Source organism: Leptonychotes weddellii, chromosome 11 (assembly GCF_054177405.1).
Source record: "Leptonychotes weddellii isolate Sample4059 chromosome 11, ASM5417740v2, whole genome shotgun sequence".
In the NCBI taxonomy this organism is placed as follows: Eukaryota; Metazoa; Chordata; class Mammalia; order Carnivora; family Phocidae; genus Leptonychotes; species Leptonychotes weddellii.
This window is the reverse complement of record NC_138379.1, coordinates 43288267-43311484: the sequence shown is the minus strand read 5'-3', so window position 1 is coordinate 43311484 and position 23218 is coordinate 43288267. Positions and strand designations below refer to the sequence as shown.

Here is a 23218-nt window from a genome sequence, read left to right as displayed (position 1 = left end):
GCCCCCGTGGAACCCTGTCATAGTTTAAAATTTGGTTGTTTTGTGTATGGGGGGTATTTTTGCATTCAATTTGACTTAAAATATTATCTTGATAGCTGAGTCTTTTGGCACCTCATTCAGCTCCCCCTCATTTCCCATTGGGCCCTAACCCCTGCTCCCTTCATTTCTTCTTGTCTACTACCTCTGGTCGGGGCTCAGCTTCTCTCTGAGTGGGGCCCCAACCCTGGGCTGGCCTTCTGAGGATGTGGACCTAGGGAAGGGACTGGACAGATGCTTGCTGGCTGACATCAAAATGGTTTCATGATTGCCGGCCTGGGCAGGGAAGGTGGAAGGAAATAGCAGGAAGCTATGCTGGCGCCTTGGAGGCCTGCTGTGTGGCTCACAGAGACAGCATGGATAAGATAGATCTTAGCTATAAGATAAGACTCACAGGAAGTCCTAGCTGCATCCTTCAGTGTGAGCTGCTGTGTGGGACATTCAGGGGGATGTGTCCAGAGAACAGGTGGATGGAGGGTTCTGGAGTTTAGGAGAGGAGTGGGCCCACGATGCAGGCGTGGATGTTCTTGGGTTGTGGGAGGTGGGGGCGCCTGGGTGGCTCAGTTGGTTGAGTGTCTGACTCTTGATTTCGGCTCAGGTCATGATCTCAGGGTTGTGAGGTCAAGCCCTGCATCAGGCTCTGTGCTGGGTGTGGAGCTTGCTTCAGATTCTCTCTCTCCCTCTTCTCCCCACCCCCCACATGTGCTCTCTCTCTCTCTCTCAAAAGGGTTGTGGGAAGTGAAGCCCTGTGAGGGGGAAGATCACTCGGGTGCCTTTTAGGTGGAGTGGGAGGACAAGAGGCTGAGGACACAGGCGAGGAAATCCTAGAACCCCCATCAGTCTCTCAAAGACGCACAAGCACAGACCTGCTACCAACCAAGGGCAGGCCACAGAGAGCGGCAGTGAATGTGTTTTCTGGCTGTGGTTCCTCCAGATGGGGACTTTGTCCTCAGTGCACCTGGCTCTGCCTGGGTTGCTATAGTAACCGCAGATGCAGGCATACAGGGTCTCGGTGTTGCCATGGAAACGAGCAGCTGGGTGTCCTTGAGTGGCATGGTCACTGAAGCCTTGGAGATTCGGGCTGGTCCTGAAGGGCTTGGGAGGGGGACTGTGACCAGCAGAGAGGGTTTCTGTGTCCCAGTGAATCCTGATGGTGGTTGTTAGTGTGACTGTTGCCGCGGTGATGGAGGGAGACACCCAGGTGGCTTGTGGCAGCTTCAGTTGGGAGCTGAGTAGTGTAAGGAACTGCAACAGGATCCCGGTCTTTGTGTGCAGCCTGAAGCAGCACCAGCCTCCGGACTCCCCCCAGCCTTTGGCTGCCATGGAGGACAGGACCCTCTGCTTTCTTCCTGGGTTTGCACCCTTTTGCCAAGACAGGGCTTTTGTTCCCAGGAGGCACTCCCCGGCCCATGGGATCTCAGCAATCGAAGCAACACAGGAAGCCTGGGCCCCTGAAACGGGGCCACCGAGGAGATCGGTAAGCATTCGGCACCCCTGCCTTTAGCCCAAGGATCCCACCCTTGGGTCCTCCCCACCCCCCCACCCTGCTCGACCCCACCACTAGCCTGTCACCACATGGGATCCCACAGTCCTCCCACAGCCTCAGGCTCTAGACAGGTGAACAGGGAGGCTCTGCTCCTCCACCTGCCCCAGATCGGAGGGGTTTCCTCCAGCGTGGGAGCGAGGCCTCTGCCCTTGGCAGCTCCGTACTCCTGCCCTCTGTCTCTTCTGGTGGGCTTCTCTCCCCAGTCTCCACCTGACCCCCCTGCTTCGTCCCCGGCTCTGCTCATTACTGTCCTCATTCTGGGCTGCCTGCTTGCTGTCCCAGAGCCCGTCCACCCTGATCCCATTGGATTCCCAGCTGACCTGGCCAAGACCAAGGCCCCAGGAGAGGCCTTGAGTGACCATGGTCTGGCCAGGCAAGGGGCAGGAATGAAGAAGTGAGGCGACAAGGGCGTGGAGTCACCCCTTCTTTTCCCCCTCAGGAGAACAACCAGGAGGAAGTACTGGAAGGAAGGAAGGGAGATCGCTCGGTGAGCTGGCAGGGGAGGAGGGAGCACTGACTGGGAGAGGGCCATTCACAGGAGACTGCAGGGAGGTGGAGGGGAGGACATGGGCAGCTCGGTGGCCATGGAGCCCATGCGTGCTGGGGGTGTGTGTGAAATGGGGCCCAGGGGAGGGGTGACCCCAGGCAAAGGCTGTACTCACTATGGCTCTTGTGACCTTGGTTTGTTCCTCTTAGATCCTTCTGTGGTCCTTCTGCCCTGCTCCAGCCAGGTGGTGCTGCCCAGAGTCCCCAGGGTCCCGGGCTCTGCTCCCCAGCCTATCCTGGGGGAATCTTGGCCAGGCCTTCCCCAGAGAGAAGGTGTCCTCAAGCTGTGGCCCGGCATCACTGAGGGAATTCCTTCCCACTGTCCACACGCCCGGACCCCCCATGCTACCTGCACCAGGCTGATAACCCAGGCCTATCTTCTACAGTCACAAAGTGGGTCTTTCCCAAGACTCCTGACAGGACCTCATTTGTTCTTCACTGATGTCAAGGGCCCTAGGATGTATCATTGGCCCAAAGGATAGGCAGAAACACCTTGTGAAGGAGGGGGCTCAGTCCTGGGTACAGATGAGGCCACATGTTGGGATCCCCTCACCAGCTGCAACATGGGGTACTGAGGGTCCCTGGTATCTGAGGAATCTGCCTGCCTCCCAAGGACCAGGCCAGAGACATACGGGGGCATCTGGAGCTTTCGTGGTTGTTGGTCCTGAGTCTCTGATGGGGGTTGGGATAAATGTGCCCTAAAAGGGAAGCTCTGTGGGGAGCCATGGGTCTCTGGTATGGCCGTGTGGCTGGGGCCTCCTGTGTTCTCCTTTTCAACACAGCCTCAAACCAGGTTGACTTTTTAGCCTAAAGAAAATCTCATGAAGAGAAAGATGGGAGGCATGGGGGTACCACTTGAGCTTACTTCAGAGGATCTCAGGAAGGAGGAGGAGGAGGGGTGCAGGGAGTGAACCCCAGAGGGATGACTCTGCAAAAGACTCTCATGAAGCTTGAAGACTTCTGCAGCCCGTGCATTCTGAGCCCTGTGAGCTGATGAGCATATCCTTCCTCCACCCACACCCGTAGACCATCTAGGCTGCAAGAGTCTTTGGGATCCCACTGCCCTTGTGTAACAGGCAAACCGAGGCCTCAGGGCAGGGTCACACTGCAAGTTCATGGCAGAGTCAGGACTAGAACCCAGGCCCCCTACTCAAGGCTCTTTCTCTTCACTGCAGGCCAGGGAGCCAGCCTCGCTGGATGGGAGTCAAGGGGCTTATTGGGAGTGCGTGGTCTTTTGGTTATGACCTTGCTTCTTGTGCACAGAGGCTCTGAGCATACTGTGACTGTGTATCTGGCTGATGGCTAGCTCGCAAGCACTCCTGGCCATCCTGGGTTTCTGGGATTTGGTGCCCCTTACGCCAGGCTCTCAACACCACTCCGGCTCTTCCATGTTTAAAGGCTCTGCCAATATCTCTTAAAAACTATGTAATTCAAGATGGTGCCAGCAAGCATGATATTTCACCTGTGGTCAGTCCTGTAAGGGCACACGAGTCTATAACTAGAAGGACAAGGGAGGTGAGGAGCCAGGCAGCCTCAGGGATGAAGGCTGAGTTATAAGGCTATATCTCTGCAGGCTGGCAATAGTCATAATTAAGGGCAAAGTTAGATGATCCAGCTATGTAGGGACCCAGACAGCAAAAGAATTTTGTCACAGTGTTTTTGTCCTAGGTTCTACCATCATTCCAGGAGCTTCCATGTCTACGAAGACAGCTCCTCCAAACCCTGGCTTCTGAGTTACTTGTCTTCAACTCACTGACTGTCACCTCTGTTTCAGCAACCCATTTCCATGATCTGGTTATCATTTGAAACCATTCCACCTCTGAAGTTTTAATCTCCGTATACCTCCTATGTGCTCTGTCTCCCTTGCCTCCACCATATCTGTTCATAGAGACCTTCAGGCTCCTGCCTCTTACTTTTTCCCCTCACCCCGAATCAGCTCTTGTTCCCCTCCAATCTGGATGCTATGGCCTATTACTTGAACTGCTCACCATTCACCACCTGGCCCCGTAGCCTCCCACCCCACCCCTAGAACGTGGTAACTGCCTGACTTCTCCAGTCCTGGCTTATTATAAGGCTGAGATGGGGGATGGGAATCCCTTCATGAATTGACACTTGTCCAACTTCATGGTCCATAGCCTCAACTGAGCCCCCAGCAGTGCCCAGCAGTCCTGCTGCCTACGTCTACTCCAACCGCACCCCGCCCCCAGCTATTTCAGAGCTCTCACATACCCCTCTGCTTTTCCACACCACAGCTTCCCCACTCACTCCCAGCAGCTGACCTAAACACTCTCTTTATAAGGAAAAGAAAACTTAGCAGGAGGTAATTTTTTTAACCTCTGCCCTGGGCTCCAAACTGACCTGCATCCATGTCTATCCATGCCTCTGGCCCCCATTATACTGAGAGATAGATGTCCCTCTTCCAGTTAGCCTCTCCACAGGAGATCTGGTAACTCTTCCCTCAACCCCTGCCCGAGTACCCCCTTCTGTTGCTCATTCCTTGTACCCTGGATCTTCATCGTCTCCACTCTCCTGACTCTTTCCATTGTAACCCAGTTAAGAAACAAAACAAAAATACCTTGACTTTACAACTTCCTCTGTCTCCTACTCTTCTCAGCCAAGGCTGTTGAAATCAAAATCTGGGTTTATTATCTTCATCTCAACTCCTGCTCAATCCCCTGGCTTCTGTTCCCACTATCCCCGTATCTCCACTGATTCTTTCTGTAAATCCTGCTGCAGCCTACGAGGTCCTAGTTTATCTCAGCAGCATTTGATGTAGCTGAGCACACTCTGCCTTTTGGAGCCCTCTTCTCTGGAGTTCCATGACCTCACATTCTCCTTTTCTGCCTCCTATTCTGATAGTTATTTCTCTGTTTGTTTCTTGAGAGTTTCTTCTGATCACCCTGGCAGTGCTAAAGTGGCCCAGCATTCTGTCTGGATGTCTTTTTTTCCCTTACACTTGTTTCTGCTCATCTGATTGTCGTGGCTTCAGCTTCCATCTCTAAGCTGATGACTACAGCTGCTACCTAGATATTTCTCCTTCATTTCATTTTTTCTTTTCAGATCTATCACTTTTTGCATCATGTGTTTAAGCTCTGTTCCTAGGTGCATAAACATTTAAGGTTGTTATATCCTTTTGAGAAGTTAATCCCTTCATTAATATAAAATGTTCTTCATCCCTGGTAATATTTCCAGTTGGTCTGTGTAATCACTCTGGCTTTCTGTTGACTAGTGTTTGCATGGCATATCTTTTTCTATCCTTGTACTTTTAATCTCTCTGACTTTATATTTTCAAAGTTTTTTTTTTTTTAGAAAGCATGTCATTGTGTTATTTTTATCCAATTTGACAAATTTGACTTTTTAATTGGAGTGTTTAGACCACTTACAATTAATGTTGTTATCAATATGGTTGAGTTTAAATCTGCCATCTTTCCATTGGCATTCTATTTGTCCTGCTTGTTCTTTGTTCCTTTGTCTTCTTTTTTTGCTTTCTTTTAGATTGCGTGTTGTTTTGTTTTGTTTTTGTGTTTTTGTGTGTGTGTGTGTGTCTATTTTATCTCCATTCTTAGCTTATTAGTTGTAAATTATTTTTTTGTTTGTTTTTATTAGTGGTTGCTTAGGGTTTATATTATACATCTTCAACCTTAAAATAATATTCTACCATTCATGAATATCATTGAGAACCTTACAACAGTATACTTCGTTCTTCCTGTCTTTTGAGCTATTGTCATGCATTTTGCTTTTAGCTATGATATACACCCAACAATACACAATTTTTTTTTTTTTTTGCTTTAAACAGTCAGTTGTCTCTTTTTAAAAAAATAACATCTTTCTTGGGATGTAATTCATATACCATACAATTCACCTATATGTAGTGTACAGGTCAATGGGTTTTAGGTTGTGCAACCATCACTACAATCAGTCTTAGAACATTTTCATTATCTCCCCCCCCTCAAAAAAAGCTGCATGCCCATCAGCTGTCACTCCCCTTTCTTCTACCCACCCCCAGCCATAGGCTACTGCTACCTTATTTTCTCTACAGATTTGCCTGTTGTGGACATTTCATATGAATGAAATCACATAATATGTGGTCTTTGTGACTGGCTTTTTTCCTTAGCAGAATGTTTTCAAGGTTCATCTATGTTGTAGTATGTCTCAATAGTTCATTTCTTTTGTTGCCAAATAATATTCCATTGTGTGGACACATGCATTTTGTTTATCCGTTCATCAATTGATGGATATTTGGATTGTTTTCACTTTTTCGCTATTATAAATGATGTTGCTGTGAAAATTTGTGGACACATTTCATTTCTCTTGGGTCTATACCTGGGAGTAGAACTTCTGGGAATCTAATGTTCAGCCTTTTGAGGAATTGCCAGACTATTTTCCAAAGTGGCTGCACCATTTCACATACCCACCAGCAATGTATGAGGTTTCTAATTTCTCTACATACTTGACAATAAATGTTTTATTTGTGGTTTTTATTATAGCTATCCTACTGAGTGTGAAGTGGTATCTCATTGTGGTTCTGACTTATATTTCCCTGATGACTAATAATGACTAATGATGTGTCTACAGGCCATTTGTATATCTTTGGAAAAATGTCTATTCAGATCCTTTGACCATTTTTAAAATGAGTTATTTGTCTTTTTATTACTGGGTTGTAACCATTTGTTAGGTATTCTAGATACAAGTCCATTATCAGATAGTGATTTGCAAATGCTTTATCGAATTCTGTGGCTTATCTTTTCACTTTCTCTATGGTGTCTTTTGCAACACAAAAGTTTTAAATTTTGATGAACTTTATCTATTTTTTCTATTGTTGCTTATGCTTTTGATGTCATTTCTAAGAAATCATTGCTTAATCCAAGGTCAGAAAGATTTGTGCCTACATTTTCTTCTAACAGTTTTACAGTTGTAGTGCTTACATTTAGGTCTTTGATTCATTTTGAGTTAATTTTTGTATAGAGTGTGAGGTAGAGGGTGCCAAGTCTTTCTCATTTTAGATATTCAGTTGTCCCAAAACCATTTGCTGAAAAACCTATTCTTTCCACCATTATATGGTCTTAGCATCCTTGCCCAAAATTGATTTATAAATGTGAGTTTATTCCTGGACTCTCAATTTACTGCCTTGATTTATGTATCTGTCCTTATACCAATACCACAGTTTTGATTATTGTAGCTTTGTTGTAAGTTTTTGAAGTCAGGAAGTGTGAGCTCTCCAAATTTGTCCTTTTTAAAGATTGTTTTGGCTATGCTGGGTCCCTTGAATTTCCATGTGATTTTAGGATCAGCTTGTCAATTTCTGACAGAGAAACCAGCTGGTATTCTGATGTGGATTGTGTTTAATCTGTAGATCAATTTGGGGAGTATTGCCATCTTAAAAATATTTAAACTTCTAATCCATAAACCCAGGATGCCTTTTTATTTATTTGGGTCTTCTTCACTTTCAAAGAAGTTTGTAGTTTCCATTGTAAAGTCTTGTACTTCTTTTTAAAAATTTATTCCCAAGTGTTTTATTCTTTTTGATGCTCTTGCAAATTGAATTGTTTTCTTAATTTCATTTTTTGGATTGTTCCCTGCAGGTGTATAGAAATATAACTGATCTGTATCCTGTAAGCTTGTGGAACTTGTTTATTAGTTCTAATAGTCTTTTGGTGATATCTTAGATATTCTTTATACAAAATCATGTCATCAATGAATACAGATAGTTTTACGTCTTCCTTTTTAATCTGGATGCCTTTTATTTCATTGTCTTGCCTAATCATCTTGGCTAGAACCTCCAGTACAACAGATTTTTCAAGAGCGAGCATCCTTGGTTTGATCTTAAGGGTAGATAATGCATTCCGTCTTTCACTGTTAAGTATGATTTCAGTTTTTGGTTTTTCATAGGTGCCCCTTACCACGTTGAGGGAATCCCCTTCTATTCTTGGTTTGTTGAATGATTTTATCATGAAGAGGTATTGAATTTTTTCAAAAGCTTTTTCTGCATCCACTAGACAATTATGTGGTTTTTCTATTGATATTGTATATCGTATCAATATCGTATTAAGACTGATTTTTAGATAAGGCACCTTTGCATCCCCAGAATAAGTCCTACTTGATCAAGATGTATAATCCTTTTTTATATGTTGCTGGATTCAGGGTTTTGTTTGTTTGTCTGTTTGTTTGTTTAGTGAGAAAAACTTTTCATGGGCACCTACATATTTACCATTTCCAGTGCTCTTCATGTGTATATGTAAATCATCCTCTAGTATCATTTTCCTTTTCCCTGCAGGACTTATTTTAACATTCCTTATAGTACTGATCTGCTGGTGATGCATTCTCTCAGATTTTATTTGTATGAAACAGTTTTTATCTTGCTTTCCTTTTTGAATTGACCAGAAATAAAATTAAAATTGACAGGGCTCCCCCTCCCCCCACAGTGCTGTAAAGATGTTGCTGCACTGTCTTCTGGTTTGCATTGTTTCATGAGGTGTGTGCTGCCTTTCTTTTCTTTGTCCCTGTTTGCAGTGTGTGTTCCCTTCTCCTTTTCTGGCTGCTTTTAAGATTTAAAAAAAAAAAAAATCTTTTCAGTAATTTGATCATGAGGTATCTCAGTGTAGTTTTCTTTATATTTCTTCTGCTTGAAGTCTTTTGACATTGTTGGACCTGTGGGTGTATAATTTTCATCCAATTTGAAAAGATTTGGGTCATTATTTCTTCAAATATTTTTTTCTGCCTCTCCTCCTCAGCTCCTCCCCCACCCCTGGAATTCCAATTACATGTATGTTGGACCACTTGATATTGTTCCACAATTCACTGATAACTTCTTTTTTCAGCACTTTTTTCCTGAGCTTTATTTTGGAATATTTCTATTGCTGTGTCTTTGAATTCATAATCTTTTCTTCTGCAGTATCTAATTCTACATAGTGTATTTTTTGTTTTAGGTATTGTGTTTTTCAACTCCAGAAGTTTGATTTGGGTCTTAGCTACATCTTCCATTTCTCTCCTTATTATAGTCATATTTTCTTCTGCCTTCTTTCCTATATGGAGTAAGTCTGTAATAGCTCTTTTCACATTCTGGTCTGCTAATGTCATCTCTAGATATTTTCCTCATGACTAATTTTTCTTCTGAATTATGTGTTCGATCCTCCTGATTTTTTACATGTCTGATAATTTTTGATTGAAGGATGGATGCTGTGAATTTTACATTGTTGGGTGCTGGACTTTGTTTTATTCCTTTAGAACAATCATCACAACGTCAGGACTTTGTTCTGAAACAGTTAAATTATTTAGAATTTGGATCCTTTTGGCGTTTTCTTTTAATCTTTCTTAGGGTAGGTCCAGAGCAGCCTTTAGCCAAGGGCTAATTTAACCTCACTACTAAAGCAATACTCTTCTGAGGACTCTGCCTGATGTCCTGTGTATTAGGAGGTCTTTATACTCTGACTGATCGGAACACAAACTATTCCCAGCCTTCTGTGATTTTTTGGGATTCTTCTGCCTACTTCTCTCTGGTGATTTGTTACTAGGATCACACAGGCTCCTCACATCGGGTCAGCACTCAGCCGAAGATGTGATCTCTTTCCCATCTGCACCAGTCCAGCAAACTCACGTTTCTGTCTTCCGTTTCGGGGCTGTACCTGTGGTTCCTTCCATATCTTCACCTGGTAAACTTCCCGACATCCTTCAGGACTCAGTGCCACCTCTGCCAGGAAGCCTACTCAGTTGTCCTCAGTCACACAAAGTGCTAAACTCTATCATAAGTCTTAGTCAACTTTAATCATAGGTTATATCTAAATGTGCTAGTTGGCTGTGACTCTGAGGGTAAGGCCCTGTCTGGCTTGGCTGTGTACCCTTAGTGGAGGACTGTACATAGAGTAGGTGCTCCATATAAGTGCAGTGAATGAATGAAAGCCGGGTATGGATGCATGGCTGGTGGAAACAAGGAGACCCAAGGCCAGCTGCCTTCCAGTGGCTTGGATGTCTCCAGGGCTCTCCAGCCCAGAGCGGAGGGGTTCAGTGCAGCACAGCTTTCCTTCCAGAGTTGGACAGTACTGGACTTTAGGGTTTATGCTATCCCCCTGCTCTGCTGCACAGGGGCTAGACTTCTGTGAGCTTTCCAGTGGCTACATATACCTGCTTCAGAGGGAGCTCTGCGACATCATCCCAGCCAGTGTGGGCTGAGCCCCATGGAAGGTCTTAGGGTGGCTGGACTTTTGGCTCCTCAGCAGAGCCTTCTCCTGTACGAGGATCATAATCTGTGCCACAGGAAGCCTGATGTGTCACAGGAAATTTAGGATTTTAGGATAGGGCGTGATGAAGGGCTTTGATGACTGGGATGTGCAGCCACACAATGTAACTCTGCTGGGAAAGGTCCCACTTGCTCAGCCACTTAAAGAAGTATATGCTTTACTGTGATTCGATTATAAGCTCCATGAAGGCAGGAACCATGTCTGTCTTTTTTTTTTTTATCAATACATATTTATTGGTTGTAAGAAATGATGAATGAATAAGTAGTGAGTAAATGCTTTATTTATGATTTGAAAAAAATAATCATTCTCATACTCTTTGTACAGATTCCCCTTCCCCCAGTCTTCAATGCAAGTAACCTTAAGAGTGTCCTGGGGTGGGGAGGGGCGCCTGGGTGGCTCAGTTGGTTAAGCATCTGCCTTTGGCTCAGGTCATGATCTCAGGGTCCTGGGATCAAGCCCTGAATTGGGCTTCTTGCTCAGCGGGGAATCTGCTTCTCCCTCTCCCTCTGCAGCTCCCCCTGCTTGTGTTCCCTCTCTTTTTCATTGTGTGTCCTCAGCAGACTGTGTATACACAGTAAGCATTCATAAATGTTGAAGGGATAATAACAGCTGAAATTTACTGACAACTTAAAGCACACCACAGATACTTCTAAGCCATTTACACAGATTAACTCATACAACAGTAAGAACCACCCTCTGAGGTGGATACTGTTATCATTCTCATTTTGCAAATGAAGAAACTGCGACATGGAGTGGATAAGTAAGTTGCCCAAGGTCACTTTGTCACATAACTGGGGAGGCAAATTTTCAAAGATTGTACCCTTAACTTCTGTTGATTGAATGAATGAATGAATGAATTTTGATTTATAGCATCTGCAAAAGGAGACCATAATAGACAAAAGTGTATTTCCTAAAACAATCATCACAACGTTTGATTTTCCATAATTTGGACTGTCCATATTCAGTAGCAGTACATCTCTCTATACTATATATATAACATTATATAATACACAAATGTAGTAATATTGTGTTAAGTATTGCATAATCCTTAGCATAGTGTATATCGTTACTATTGACATTGTGATCTTACAACATGCCAGGCTTTGTGTTAAATGTTTTACATACATTGTCTTCTTTCATATTCATAATTCTGTGAAATAGGTGTTAGATTTCCTGTGAGATAGCTAAGGATCAGAGATAGCCCAAGGTCATGGAGCTTATTACAGAACAGGATTTGAGCCCTTGTCTATTTAACTCCACATCTGTGATCCTAAGGGCTTTGCTGTACTCCCTGTCCTGTAGGCCTGCAGGGCTACCTTGGGCTTTCCAAGCTCTCTCTCTCCCAGGAAGCTCCCAAATCCTAGGGCCTAATCCTCCTTTCCCAGCCCTACTGAGGGGGACTGTGGGTGCCCCAGGCAGGCTTTCCCAGCCCCTGTCCAGCAGGGGGAGCTGAAGCTATGACAGTTCAGACACTGTGGTGCAGAGTCCCAGTACCTGAGAACTTGAGGGACGCCATATTGGAGCCCATGCTAGACCAACGGAATCCCAATCTCTGGGAGTGGGGCCCCAGAATCGGAATTTTTAAATAGCTACCCAGTTGACTCTGATATCCAGATAGATTTGGGAACCACTGGCCCAGGCTCAGGAAAAAGGAAGTAGATACTCCTTAGGAAGAGAAGTGGTAGCTTCTTGCCCAGGCCAACTTCACAACACCTTTTTTAGAAGCATGGTGGCATCATGTGACATGAACATATGTTGTAAAATAGATTAAAATATTTTTTGAAACATTGCAGTATATTTGGAATATATGAAACAATATAGGGAAGAAAAATAAGACACCTAGAGATAACTCCTGTTAACTTTTTGATTTATTTCTATCTTGTAACTTTTTGAAGTATATACAGTATATATAAAAGCACAAATTGGGGCATCTGACTGGCTCAGTCAGTGGAGCATGCGACTCTTGATCTCAGGGTCATGAGTTCGAGCCCCACGCCTAGAGCTTACTTAAAAATAAATTTTTTAAAAAGCACAGATTTTTAATGCACAGTTTATAATGCATTTTCACAGCTGAATACAGTCATGTTAACAAAACCCAGACTAAGAAACAGAATGTTGCCAGCACCCTAGAAGCTCCCTCTGAGCCACTTCTGGTAACTGCCTCCTCCCAAAGCAGTTGTCCTGACCCCTAACATCATTGGTTAATTTTGCTCGTGTTCAGCATTTACATAAATGGAATAATTCATTATCTCCAATTTGAGTGTGTCTTGTTTTGCTCAATATGGTATTTGGGAGATCCATCTGTGTTAGGTATATAGTTACATGGTAGTTCACTTATCGTCACTATATAGAGTTTAATTGTGTGACTGTAGCACAGTTTATATATCCATCCTACTGTGGATGGTATTGTGGAATTTTAAAGTATTTGGCGGTTATGACCCTAGTGCTGTTAACAACAGGCTTGTCCATGTCCTTTGGTGCACATATGTGTATATTTCCGTGGGCCAGGTACCCAGGTGTGCAATTGCTGAGTTTTATGTTCAGCTTTAGTAGATGCTGCCAGAATTTTCCAAAATGGTTCTACCAATACCCTTTCACCTGCAGTGTGTGAGGCCGGTTTGCTCCACATCCTCACCAAACTTTGGTTTTTCCTGTCTTATGTTAGCTGTTCTGGTGAGTGTGCACTATTGCTTGTGATATTGGGATTGTATCTCCCAGTGAATAATAAAATTGAACATCTTTTCCTTCATGTATTTCTTTTTTATTTTTTTAAGATTTTATTTATTTGACAGAGAGAGAGAGAGAGAGAGAGCACGAGCGGGGGGAAGGGTAGAGGGAGAAGCAGGCTTCCTGCGGAGCAGGGAGCCCGATGTGGGGCTCGATCCCAGGACCCTGAGATCATGACCTGAGCCGAAGGCAGCCGCTTAACTGACTGAGCCACCCAGGCGCCCCAGTGCATTTCTTTTTAATCTTTTACTTATGTGCCCACCTGGTAACCCCTAGTTCACTAAGAGAGGGAAAAAAAGGAAGAAAAAGAAAAAAAGAAAACGAGGAAAGTAAACCCTAAAGCAGAAACGCCCGGGTAAAGTCGTATGTTATTTTTCCTTTCAGTGAAGTCTGTCATCCTAAAAGTAAGTTCTGCCTATCTTAGACTTAAAAGAAAATAAATGCTCTGCTGCTATTCTGTCTCTTAGCTCTTTCTTCCTATGCTTTTGTCAACCATTTAATTTTTACTTGTTCTGCCAATAGCATTGGTATTTGGGGGAAGGATGCATTTTTATGAACTTTGCACGAATAGTCTTCAAAGAAAGGCTGCTGTCGCAGAGGAGAAGCTTCAGCTCGGGGTCAGGAAGGAAGCCTCAGGTAGCTCGTGCTGAGAGCAAGTCACTGGTGCTGTGCTGCTGGGAACAGTAGGGAGCTGCGCAGAGTGAGTGGGGGTGTGAGCTTCGCAGAGTAGATGCCAAAAGTAAGGGTGTTTTGTGTTGTGTTATTACTTCATAAAATTGTTAATTAAAAAAAAATGGGTCTCAGGCGTCTGGGTGGCTCGGTTGGTTAAGTGTCCGACTCTTGATCTCAGCTCAGGTCTTGATGTCAGTGTCGTGAGTTCGAGCCCCGTGTTGGGCTCCACGCTGTGTGCGGAGGCTGCTTAAAAAAAGATGGGTTTCAATTCTCTTGAGGTGCTATTTTGGAAAAAACCTCTTTTTGGGTGTTATCTGAAAAAATGTACAGTATGAGTTTGTTCACAAGTGGTAATTACACAGGTTTGTGTGTGCATATCTTAACAAAGTCGTGTAGCTGTTTTGTTCTCTAAATTTTCTACGTAACATGTTTTTGCATATCATTAAACATTATTAGATGAATTTTGTTTTAATGGCTATATCATGGTTCTTTTATGGACTTATTGAAATGTATTTCACCATTTTCCTATTTGCATCATTTCAAGAATTCCAGAATCCTCCGTGATGAAGATCTTTGTACGTAAATTTCCATGCTCACCTGATAACTTTCTTAGAATAGCTTCAGGGAAGTGAAATTCCTGGCTCAGAAAGAATGACTGCCTCAGAGATATTCATTAAAGGTCTTTGGTGCTTTCATAGGATCACATTTCCTTCCAGAAAGACTACCCATGAGGACACCCTCCCCCCAGACACGCCCTCCCTCAGTACTGTTTGCCAGCTTTATTTTCAGTCCCACGCACAGCGTCTCTTGCTGTACAAGAGACTGTTGTTTTTAACCTTATAAAATCCTTATGGATTTAGGAACATACTTAGAAAAGCTCCTACACACGATCAGAAAAATATTCTCCAACATTTTCTACTTGTAGTCTTTTTGTTTTCTTTTGTTTTTTACAATACGTCTTTAATGCATCTGTTACGTGTTTTTGTGTGTGACGTGACGGAGGGAGAGAACTTTTGTCCCCCCAGGTGGATAGCAAGTTTATCTGGAAACCATTGACTAAATAGTGCAACATTTCGTCGGCATTTTGTGAGGCCATCTTTAGCATAACCCAATTTCCTCTGCAGATGTGGGTCTGTTTCCACACTGCATTGGTCCGTTGGTCATTCCCCGGCCCGTGCTGAGGTTTTATTTCAGATTCGTAGTACGGTTTCGTAGCTGGTGTGGCAAGTCCTTATTCTTTTCCTCTTACACATTTTCTTGGTTATCTTGGAAAACTGACTTATTTTTCCAGATGAATTTTGTAATAAATTTGTCCCATTGAAAACAGAAATCCTATCGCACTTGTGATTAGAATGGCACGAATGTGTACATTGATTGGACAAAATTACAGGACCATAGAGGAACAGAGGGGAAGTTTCTTTTTATCATGGGTGTTTGTATAGGTAAGATTTCAAGTTTGTTTTATTAGCATTTTAGTGTGTTCTTGTGTATGTCTGAGATGCTTCTTGTGAAGTTTCCCAGGATCTGTTCTTTCTTCTATTGCTTTTGTAAGATCTCTTGATGTTATCTTTTTAACTAGATGTTTCTGATATGTACAATTATTTAGAGTCAGTGTGTCAGATCCAAAAGGGTCAGAGTGTAGCCTCACCCTCCCTGTGCCCCGGGGACACTGACACCAGGGGATTAGGGACTTGTCCCACGCCAGAGATGAGTCATGGCCGAGCCAGGTCTGGAGCCCAGACCTAGATGCAGGGCCTGTGTCCCCTGGAAACTCCCCAGGCTAGACAGAGGGAAGGACTTGTTGTAACTCATCAATCAGGGACCCAACTGCTGTTGCCATGGAAACCTGAAAGCAGTGTCTTCTGGGAGGACCAGGATGTGGAGTCCAGAGAGAACAGGCTGCACTAAGGTGGGGCCAGGCTAGGATGGCCTGTCTCTGGGCCCAAGTGTATGTATGTCTGTGTGTGTGTCTGTGTGTGTGTGTGTTTGTGTGTGAGAGAGAGAGTGCAAGCCTGCATGTGCACAAGAGCGAGAACAAGCCCACACTTTCTAAAGAGGGATGCCCCACTAGCATCCTTCCAGGCCTGGATTACTCCGGATCATTGCTGGGTGGTGCTGTAAGAAGGGGCGATGTGCCACTGAGATGGCCTCCGTGTGTCTGCCAGGGCCCAGGCTGAGGCCCCTCTCACAGTGAGCTGGAGGTGCTGGTCCGAAGTGCTGGCATCTGCCCGTCGTGGGCCTTGGAGCCCGGCTGGCAGCTGCTGGACGCTGGACGCTGGCTCCTCCTCCCTCAGATGATGGGGTGGTCCAGGAGAGCGGCCCCCACCCAGGCCACACGGACACCGGGGTGCCGGGAGCAGACACAGACCCCTCACCCCAGGTCTCACCTCTGCTGCTGACAGGCCGGGAGGCAAAGGCAGTGCAGGAGTTCAGGACGATGGCCAGAGGGACTGGACAGGCCCCGACCTTCAGATGGAGCTGGGAGTTGGGACACCCAAGGACAGGAGATGCCTCTGCCACGGCCTCAGTCTGGCAAGATGCAGGAAGGGGACATGCCCTGGGGTTCTGAGAGTATCTGCGGGGTTTGTAGTTTGGGAGTCCTGACTTCCCTCTTTACCTTCCCACCAGCATCCTGTGCCTCTTGCCTTCTGGTCCCTTCCACGAGGCCAGGAGAGCCTGAGCTCAGCATTCACTGCACCCTGAACAAGGCCCACACACCCCCATAGAGGCCTGCTCTTGCTGGGTGTGGGAGGAGCTTCCAGAAGCAGGTGGGGCTTCTTTGGGGGTGGGGATCTGGGGGAGAGCAGCAAGGAGGTGGGCTGCTAGAGCCCCCCCATGGTGCCTGAGGCTGGGCCTAAAGGAAACCAGGGTGTTTAGCCAGCAGTCCTTGTCCCATCCCTCCCCCCCACCCCCCAGTCCTTTTACTCCCCCCGCCCTTTTGCATCTCAGGCCAGAGTCTGACCTCCAGGGAAGCAAGGTGTCACCCCAGGGAAGCTCACTCAAGCTCTTCCACCTCCTGCTGCCTGGATCCCCCTCGTGCTCCTGGGTCCAGGGGTGGGCTTAGGGGCTGGCAGAGCGGTCTTCTGTTGTGGAACATGGGGGTGATATGGGAATGTGTTGAGTGTGGGAGCTCAGTGGATGGGGTGGCATGTGTGGGTGCCTGTGAGCACGAGTGTGGAGACACATAGAGGTCGGCCATGGCAGATACACAGGTGTGGTGTGTGTGTGTTTTGCGGAGGGCAGGAACTGTGTGTGGTCTGTCTGGAGTGATGGGGGCCATGTGGTGGCTAGGGTAAGGTGTCCGCTGCTACGTGACATGCCTTGAATTGGGGGGTAATAGGTACTTGGTGGGGGTGTGCGTGTTTGAAGTATGTGAAGGAGTTCCACATACATATGCATGTATGAGTATCGTGTGGTGGTTTGGGTAGGCGGGTGATGGGTGTGTGAGAGAGACACAGCCCGAGACAAATGCGCACGTGGAGTGTCTGAGGTAATATGTGGGAGGCAGCTGTGGACGCGCAAACTTGTCTGTGGTGGAGGAGGGGCTGACGTGTCGGTGCGTGTGGTGTGGCTTGGAAGGGGGGGGCAATCTGTGGCTTCAAAATATGTGCATGGTACGGGTGAGGTGCCGTGTGTATTTGGGTGTATTTGAGGGAGGCGATGCACGTGAGCTAGCACATGGGTGTGCGGAGCATGTTGGAGGAGGGTTAGGTGGGCATATAATCCTCCCTACACCTTGAGAGATGATGGCCATGATTTTCCCCCAAAAAGATGAAGAACCTGAGGCTCACAGAGGATCCCATCTCTGGCAGCCCCCAGCCTAGACTCTAGAGGGCAGGGGCCAGGACTGACCCCTCTGGTGGCCTGGTGGGTTATAGCGGGTCATGTTCAGTTCTGCTGGGTGACTGGACTGAAGCTGGTCCACACGGCCTCAGGGCCAGTAAAGGAAAGTTCTTGTAAGTCAGTTGTTAAATATAGCTGCTATTAAGACTTGAACTCTATAAACTTAAAGAAATTAAATTTAAAACAACGGTGATAAATACACAAAACTTACCACTTTTTTTTTTTTAACTACATTTGACTCCACCTGTGCTCTTGAGGTGATTCATGTCTGTTGTATCTGAGTGGTAGAAATACTCTTCCCAGCTCCGCATTGTGTCACAAAACTGGCCAGAGAGGGTGTATTTATTCTGCCCCAGTCAGGAAATGCTAATGAAGACTTAATTTATTTTGTTGATTGTTTAGACAAGAGTCGTGCAGATAAACTTCAAAATTTGTCCTGTCTGTGGCTGCTCTGTGCTATTCACTTGTGTTCAGCGTAGCTATCTAGCACAAAATATTGAAGAAATTATTCTCCCAGTGTTCAAAAATGATTAACCAAGTCAGCAAAGAAGTCACTCAGATCACTGATGAATGAGTGAAGTTCTGACATATTTTCCTTGCTTTACTTTCACCTTATTTGTTAAACGAAAATATCAACAATCATTCAAGTTGGAACGATGCTCATTTGTCACTGCAACCGTAGGTAGGCTCCAGATAAACAGTGAGGCAAAAATCAATGAACACATTGATTTCTGGGACAATCAACTGGCTGTATGGAATTTTTATTTGTAAATTATGTGCCATACATCCTTCAGATCAGTAAAATTTATGATAAACTTACGTATGTCTGCCTACAAACATCTTTTCGGAGAGCCGGGTGTTAAACATCGCTGTTTCAAGCTCGCACGAGGCCCTAATTACCCACACGCCCCGACAGGCCTCCTTTATCCTACAGGAGGGGAGGTGAAGGAGGGCAGGTGCAACTTGCAGATGCACGGAGCAGCTTCTGGGATTTCCAGAAAAGCTGTGGCTTGTCAGCAGCTCAGCTGTGACTTCCTCCTGGTCCCAGGCCAGGTGGTCAGAACTCACCTGGCACGAGTTCATTCTGTACTGGCTACTGAAGCCCCTTCTCTGTGCCCGGTGCTGGGGATTCACAGGTAGGGGAAGACGTGCTCACTGCCTGCCTGAAGCTCACGGCCCAGAGGAGGAGACACCCCATCACAGCCGGTTACTCCCTGGAGAGTGGGGGGCAGGCAGGCGAAGCCTTGCCCAACTGGAGGAGGGGGGCTGGGGCAGGGAGAACGGGCATGTTCCACCTGCAGCAGTCGTCCTCGGCATTGAATGCATAGCCCGCGTGGGATCTCTGTTAGAAATGCAGAGACTCTCTCTTGGCTGGTCTGGGCAGGGCGGCTGCCCGGGAGTCTGCAGCCTGCTAGGGGATGGGGAAGCAGGTGGCCCCCAGGCCACACTTGGAGAAACATCGTTCTAGCAAGACGAGAAAGATGAAGTTGCATTGGGAGGTCAGGGTGGCTGGAGCAAAGCAGAGTCGGGCAGCCTGGTGGGAAAGGGGAGGGCAGAGGGGGGCAGAGGGGGGCAGGCGGCAGAGGCAGGCAGCTCACACTGCCCCGCAGGCGGTGTGAAGGGGGCTGGGTTCTGTCCTGTGGAATGAGGGGCCGTCGAAGGATCCTTGTCAGCAGACAGGTGACAGGCTCAGAGTGGTAGAGCTAGCACATGGGTGTGCAGAGCATGTTGGAGGAGGGTTAGGTGGGCATATAATCCTCCCTACACCTTGACTTTGGAAGGTGTGTGCTCTTGGAGGAGGCAGAACTGCACGTACGGAGCCCAGAAGAGGCTGGGCTAGAAGGAAGGGGAGGTCGGGTGGATCTGGGCTTCTGGGCTGGTGATGGAGCTCACGGCAGGGCCCACAGTGTCGCCTGAAACAGGAAGAAGAGCGGATTGGAGGGATAGACATCCCAGTTTGGACCTGGAGACTTGGGGGTGGTTCTGGAGGAGCCCCCAGGAAGTAGATTTGGGAGTCCCTGCAGTTAGGTGGGGGAGCTATGGGAGTGGACAGCTCACCCGGGAGAACACAGAATGAGAAGAGTCTGAAACAGCTGTCCAGATTTGGCCCCAGAAGGTCGGGAACTCAGGTGTCTGTCTTGGTCTCATTTCTGGAAGGGGTGGCCCAGTTGCCAGGTCCCTCCATGCAGGAGAGTCAGAGAGTGGGCTGGAGAGGGTTGGAGGAGTTCAGAACCATGGGCGGGCAAGCTGGCTGCCTTCAGTGAAGAGCTGGAAGCCACCATGGTTAGGAGTCGTGGGGCCCTGTTTCTAGCTCCAGTCCTGGCTCTGCTACCAACTTGCTGTGTGACCTTTGGCAAATCACTACTCGCTCTGGGCCTCAGCTTCTTCATCTGCAAAAGAGAAGGTTGGACCAGACCGGTGACTTTCAAATGACATTTGGAGCCCTGGGGTCACCCAGAAGCATCCCCAGGGAAGTGCTGGTGGGGAGGGGAGCAGCTGAGAGCCTGGTACTCCAGCCCCTGCCCCACCCCCCGCTTCATCCAGAGCCGCTTGCTTTTTTGTGTTCCCTGTTGGCTTCTGGCTGAAAACCACTGGGGCAGAGGATCTCAAGTCTGGGACGCCTTGTCAACATAGACCCTGATGGAGACGAAAGAGTAATAAAACACAGTGAGAAACCAAGTATCCACTTACGGACCCTGTGTGGGCCTCAGTGCCCCTTTCCCACATAGCGGAGTCTCGGTCGCGCCCACAGTCACAGGCCCCAGCTCTGCCTGCTCGTAGGTGATGGCGGTCGTGGGTGCAGCTTGGTTTGCTTCCTCCTCCTGGCTGGCGGGTCACCAGCCTCCGCCATCGGTGCGCCGCAGGTGGGCTCCGTGTGACGCGGGCCCGTCTCCGCTGCTCCCAGGCCAAATGCAGTGTGAGGCTGCCTCCTTGTCCCTTGCTGTTCTCTGTCCATGGTCTCTCCAGAGAGCACAGGTTCTCAGACCAGGACACGAAACCCTGGGGTTCTTCCCCTAGCCTGACCTCTGTGACGGCGCCCACTGCGCGCAGGAGGCCTCAGCAGGGTAGCGCCCTGGCTGCCCTCCGGCCCCACCAAGCTCCCCCAGACGTCCCCGACAGCCAGGCACTGTGGGCAAACTGGAGGCAAGGCTGGGTCCAGACCAGGGTGTGGGAGGGCCACGAGAAGGGAGGCTCCAGAGTGGGAGCAGGGTGCCCTTCCAGTGCCTCCGGAGGGAACCCAGCATCCCCTCCCTCGGGGCAGGGCCTCCGAGCTGTGGAGGGGCAGCCGGCTCTGGCTCTCCGTGGTGAACCCAGAGGGTCACAGATCCCCACATGCCTTCACCCCAAGCTCGTGTCCCATCGCTGGGAAGGTTGTTCTGCCCCTGCCCCTACCCCCCAAGGGATAAAGGGATAAAGGGCACATGGGGTCTCTTGCTACTTTAGGAACAGTTTGGAGGAAGAGCTCAGCAGAAGTGGCCTCCTCCCTGTCCTCTCCTCAATATCTTAGATGGGCTCAGAAAGTTTCTCCAAGGCCCTGAGAGGAGCCCCCTCCAGCCCCTCCCTGGAGTCCCTCCCTGTTCCTCCTCCTGTTCTCTGGGTTCCCCAGGACCGCAGAGGCCACTTGGACCGGCTCTCACTTGGCAGGGTGGTTGCGTGGGGGCAGGGGTGACGACTCTCGGTGTTTCCTGACAACAGGCTGGGGGACTCAAGCACCAATGTGGAGCTGAAGAGTGTCGTGGAGACAGGGGGCGGTGAGACCAAGTCTGTCCAGGCCATGCCCGTGGCCGGGGTGTGGCCCTGGGCCTGGGGAGGGTCGCTGTTTGAGAGGAGGACGCAGCTTTATAAAATGACTCCGTAAGTATGGCCCGGGCAGGCGGGGCCACAGGCCCCCAATGCCCACCCCCCCAGGGACATGGGCACGGACCAGGAGCACCTGCAGCAGGTGCCCCTGCAGCAGGCAGTGGGGGACCCCGGAGAGCTGGGAGGCCACCGGTGTCAGGGAAACACAAGAGCTTGGGTAGAGGCACAGCCTGGCTCTGGGCCTTTGGGGAACGAGGAAGCCCCGGTGTGTTTAGGGGCCTGTGGCGGACCCTCCCTGATGTCCTAGGCCACCGGGCTGGGGTCTTCCTTTAAGCAGTGTGTGTGTGTGTGTGTGTGTGTGTGTGTGTGTTTGCACAATGAGGGGCTGTGGTCTCTGCCAGGACTACTGACTTCATTGGCCCAAATTAAAAACCCTCTGAACTCAGGAATCCAGGAATGCAGGTGCATGTCTTCTTTCTTAGGCATCAAAGTCTCTAGAAAAGTGATTTGCTTCACGTGAACCTCTGAGAGGGTTTTAAAAAATACACATTCCCAGGCCCTACCACCAAAGCGTCTGGGATGGGGCCCAGGAATGTCTATTTTTAAAGCCTCCTGGCGATTTTGATAGACAGCCGGGGCTGGGTGAGAAAACCATTGCTGTAGGGGGACGCCTACCCTGGGCCAGTCTTACCGGAAGCGGGGGGAAGGCCAGGCCTCTGCCTGCAGCACCGCCATTAGGCCCCCCTGCTTTGCCCCTTACAGATGTTCTGACCGTCCAGAGTCTCACGCAAGGGGAAGACCCAATGTGCTCTTCAGTAACCTCTTCCTAGGCCGCGAGAGGCAAAAGAATGGTGAACCGGGTGGGCCTGTGAGGGAGAAAGCCTTAGGAAGGAGAGGGATGCAGGCCCAGGAGCCTCAGGAGGAAGGGTCCTTGCACCCCAGCATCTGGGGTTCAGCAGGCACGTGGCACCCGGGGCCACCCCAACCCCTGCACTGCCCCATCCAGCCCCACGGGGGAGCCTGGCTCGGGCTGTGCAGACATCACAAGGAAGAACAGGGCTCAAGAGAGTGCACTGCTTGGAAGGCAGGCGTGCCAAGGAGAGTTGTGGCATTTGGTTGATGGAGTTGCTTTTTAACGTTTTGATGTATTTTTTTAAAAAAAGAATCCACTTAATTTAAAATGACCCTGAAAGCGCTCATCATTAACACGAAGGCTCGTGACTTCACTGAATTGACATGAAGTGACTGCCTGGTGCAGCCGGAGTCTGAGTTGGTCTGAGCCCGTTCCTTTCCCATCCTGTCCCACCGGGCGCGCCTCCCCTCCACCTGACGCCGCTCCTTTCCCTGCCTCCTGGCCGTGGAGCTGCTGAGGTGCCCGCTCGACCCAGTTCGCTGCGTCAGTCCCCAAGTGCTGAACCTTTGGGCTCCTTCCAGTTCCTCGCTATTATAAATATCACTGCTATGAATATCTCTGTACAAATTACTTTCTTAGTATTTGACTGGGAAACATTCCCCAAGTGGAATTACGAAGTCACAGGGCATGAGCAGTTTTGTAGCTCTTGTCACGTTCCTGGGGCGTTCTTCAGAAGCACTGAACCTGTCTACCATGACACCAATTATGGACGGCTCTCCCTCCAGCCCTCCAGTATGAAGGTTCATTGCTTTTCTTTATGTGGAGCTGTATTGTTGGCTTTGGGCTTTCCCCATGGCTGTATTAGGCAGGGGGGATGCTGCCAGGTTGTTTTCAGCGTGTATTACTGTAATGACTGGTGACGCCGGGCATGGTCTGAGGGCCTGCGAGAACCTGGTGGGC

At 48.2% G+C, this 23218-nt stretch overlaps 1 protein-coding gene and 1 long non-coding RNA gene across 3 annotated transcripts in view; both read left to right on the top strand.

Annotated features, from left to right (window-relative positions):
- Positions 1 to 23218, top strand: part of TUB (TUB bipartite transcription factor) — a 70158-nt gene that overhangs the window by 6790 nt on the left and 40150 nt on the right. The window lies entirely within an intron of this gene.
- On the top strand, positions 1953 to 3491 carry LOC145716201 (uncharacterized). The gene is made up of 2 exons (XR_014138703.1): positions 1953 to 2069; positions 2279 to 3491. It is a non-coding gene; the product is annotated as an uncharacterized LOC145716201 (long non-coding RNA).